A 3965-nucleotide genomic window follows, 5' to 3' on the forward strand; every position below is an offset into this window, starting at 1 on the left:
TGGAAACAACAACTCTGTCTCTGTGTCATATGTTTCTTTCTAGTAAGTATTTTCACATCCTGGAATCTGAGATCTTGTGGAAATCTGTGGTAGAGAATAATGAATGACATTTAGACACTACATTACCCTACATAACTACTTATCATCATCATGCTTTCCATGGTTTAAGCCTATAGCTAGCTAGGCCTTGATAACTAGTTATCGTGTTATCCAGCTAGCTACAAAAGTGCATGCTAACACTTTATATTTATATAACTAACCAATATTGACCTCACCCTGTTGTTTCAATGGGGTACTTTATTATGAAGGCGAACTTTAAATTCCACTTATTTATAATCCTTATTGTGGCTAACTTCACACAAAGGTGAGCCTCGCTAGCTAGCGAGTAGCATAGCTATTTGCCAGCTGTAGGTTAGGTAATTTAGCTAGCTACAGTAGCTAGTCAATGTTAGAAAACTAGCTAGCTAATCAAACACAATATACTACATGGAAAGTATATTCTGTACAATGTGCTATGGTAACTTGTTAGCTAGCTGGCCTAGTTGGTAGGCCTAATAATAACGCCAGCTAACGTTTGCTACCTAGCTAAATTTAGTTAGGTACGTTGCTAACGTTAGCTAGCTACAGTTATGCCTCTGCAGTTAGCTAGCCAACACTTGGTGAGCATAATAATAAAGAAATTCCCATCAAAATCCTTCTGTTTAATCATTAGATTTATATTTGCATGGGCTGCGTCTCAATCTACCGCATCCGCTGATGTCGTCCTTCCGTGGCAGAGCTGCAGTGTTGTTTGTCAGACCAGGAGACACCAACTTCTGTCTGTATCGTCCGAAATATTCGGCCAACAAGCTGAGACTCACGAACAAGTATATTTTTTCTCTAGGACGCCCACAAGTGTCTGAATGTAAAGGTACCAGTAAAAACATATTTAAGTATAATTGAAGTACTTTAGTGGGGGGGGGGGTTCAGTAAACCCCCCTCAGAAACTTCAAAACCAACTTCCCTTTGAAAAGTTTATCTATATCATCCCCCACTAATTATCGCAAGGCTTATCAACTGTTAGGGTAGGCAATTAGGCAATTCACAAAGTAACCCAAAATCCAATTCAACATTTTCCTCATTCAAAGCGTTTAAGAGAATTGGATGTCAGAATTACAGAATTCAACCTAACAATAGACTGCGTGATAATTTATGGAGGTCTAATTTATCAAGATAATTTATAGTTAGATAGAACCTGCTCTTACCATGATTAACAGATTTCCCAATCTTCTCCTCCTCTTCATCTTTAATGTTGACATTCAGGTCCAGTGTTTGACTGCAGTCTTCCAGCTTCACCGATGCCATCTCTGGATCCTGCAGTGCAAACTTGGCTCCACTGTCACAATCAGGACGCCAGTGACTGTAGGTTTGGAGTGTGGAATTTGTCAACTCTGAATAGTATCCCAGTCCTAAATAGAAGTCTGCGATGAACTTCCTGGTCCTCCCCTGTGCATGCCACACCCCCTCCCATTGTAATGTACATATTAACACATTTTGAACAATGGCTTCCTAAAATGCTGTGGTGCTGACTAACACAATAGGAAGGTTGTGGTAGATGTGGGCCATCACAGGTGAGTTCACAGCTTTCACTCTAAACATTCATATCAATAACTCACCCTGAAATGGGCCATCAATACCAGAGTTCTACAATACTATTTACATAAATCAACTGGGCATTACAACAGTCTGACCTCAATATAGTCTTTGGTATATATTGGCTCTAACAAAGGCCATGGAAAAGGTCTGTTGAAATGAATACTGTAGTGGTGTAGAGAAAGGTAAACACAAGCTTCCTCTCTGATTCCATTCCCCAATAGTAACTGGGTCATTGTTGATTTGTGGTGGTAATGCTGTCCCTGGATACCATATAAACACTTTAAAAATGACATTTGTTTTTTGTTTTATTTAACTGTAATTTAATAAGAAACATATTAAAGTCCTTTACACTGCAAAACATTCATTTGTATGCATTGTAGCAAATTGGATTGTCCCAATGGTGTGTGTAAGGTGTAGTGACATGTTTTTGATCGATAGATTTTTTTTAATGCCATGAATTAAACAAAAACATTGTTTTTTGGGTTAACTATACAGAAAATACAAAAGGTTAAACCAGCACAAATTCATGTAGAATGTTTATTTTTCATAGGCAGATCAATTACATGAATTGCAGTTATCCAAATAAATTTATCATGACTAAAGTAATCAATCTAGTTTTATAAGACAATGTAATAAACACCTAGTCATTTCATAGACTATGTAGTAAAAAAGAATCCACCCAAACTAATGTTGAAAACTGATCATCACACCATCTCTATCTGATACATGTATCTACTAACTAATTCCACAGAGAACTGACCTACACACATCTCTACCTGCAGGGGAATAACTTTATATTTATTTATTATCATTGTTGAATATTTAAAACATACAATCTATTTTCAGTGAAGCCGCTCGACATCTACATCACATTGTCATCTGACAGCTCCCATCCAGAGCGACCCACAGATGCAACAACGGTCAAAGCTCTGAGAGACAACTTGCTGTCAGATCAAAACGTATTATCTTACACAAAATCCATACCGCTCACTTTAGTATGATACCAGTATATTATGTTACTTACATTTGCCTACGAAGTTATATGAGTCGTACAATATAATACGATTTGTAGGATGTAGAAGTATGTTACGAATTACAATTCATACAATATGTTATGAATATGCAATACGTATAATATTTTACTTATTCCAATTTGAGGTTGTTAACATAAATTAGCATGCTAAATAGTTACATGCTAACCTAACATGCTGAGTACACTATATAAACTTAGCAAAAAAATAAACTTCCCTTTTTCAGGCCCCGTCTTTCAAAGATAATTCGTAAAACTCCAAATAACTTCACAGATCTTCATTGTAAAGGGTTTAAACACTGTTTCCCATGCTTGTTCAATGAACCATAAACAATTAATGAACTTACACCTGTGGAACGGTCGTTAGACCACTACTTACAGACGTAGGAATTAGGTCACAGTTATGAAAACTTAGGACACTAAAGAGGCCTTTCTACGGACACCAAAAGAAAGATGCCCAGGGTCCCTGCTCATCTGCGTGAACGTGCCTTAGGCATGCTGCAAGGAGGCATGAGGACTGCAGATGTGACCAGGGCAATAAATTGCAATGTCCGTACTGTAAGGCGCCTAAGACGTGCTACAGGGAGACAGGACAGACAGCTGATTGTCCTCGCAGTGGCAGACCACGTGTAACAACACCTGCACAGGATCGGTACATCCGAACATCACACCTGCGGTACAGGATGGCAACAACAACACGCCCGAGTTACACTAGGAACGCACAATCCCTCCATCAGTGCTCAGACTGTCCGCAATAGGCTGAGAGAGCCTGAGCTGGGGCTTGTAGGCCTGTTGTAAGGCAGGTCCTCACTAGACATCACCAGCAACAACGTCGCCTATGGCACAAACCAACCGTCGCAGACAGGATCGGAAAAAAGTGCTCTCACTGACTAGTCACGGTTTTGTCTCACCAGGGGTGATGGTCGGATTTGCGTTTATCGTCGAAGGATGAGCGTTACACGAGCCTGTACTCTGGAGCGGGATCGATATGTTGAGTGGCCGTCATTGGCCTGGGGCGTGTGTCACAGCATCATCGCCTGAGCTTGTTGTCATTGAGCGCACATCACACGCTGTGCTTTACAGGGAAGACATCCTCCCCTCATGTGGTACTCTTCTGCAGATCTCGACATGACCCTCCAGCATGACAATGCCACCAGCCATACTGCTCGTTCTGCCGTGCGTACTTAATGCAGCTGGTGGCCACACCAGATACTGACTGTTACTTTTGATTTTGACCCCTTTGTTCAGGGACACATTATTCAATTTATGTTAGTCACATGTCTGTGAACTTGTTCAGTTT

General features: G+C 40.2%; 1 long non-coding RNA gene across 1 annotated transcript; it reads right to left on the reverse strand.

The window, feature by feature from the left end:
• Positions 1-2158: 2158 nt before the first annotated feature.
• On the reverse strand, positions 2159-3593 carry LOC139026284 (uncharacterized). Its single transcript, XR_011478050.1, has 2 exons — positions 2412-3593; positions 2159-2354 (listed from the first exon to the last, which is right to left on the reverse strand). It is a non-coding gene; the product is annotated as an uncharacterized lncRNA (long non-coding RNA).
• Positions 3594-3965: the final 372 nt, after the last annotated feature.

Source organism: Salvelinus sp. IW2-2015, unplaced genomic scaffold, assembly GCF_002910315.2.
Source record: "Salvelinus sp. IW2-2015 unplaced genomic scaffold, ASM291031v2 Un_scaffold4311, whole genome shotgun sequence".
In the NCBI taxonomy this organism is placed as follows: Eukaryota; Metazoa; Chordata; class Actinopteri; order Salmoniformes; family Salmonidae; genus Salvelinus; species Salvelinus sp. IW2-2015.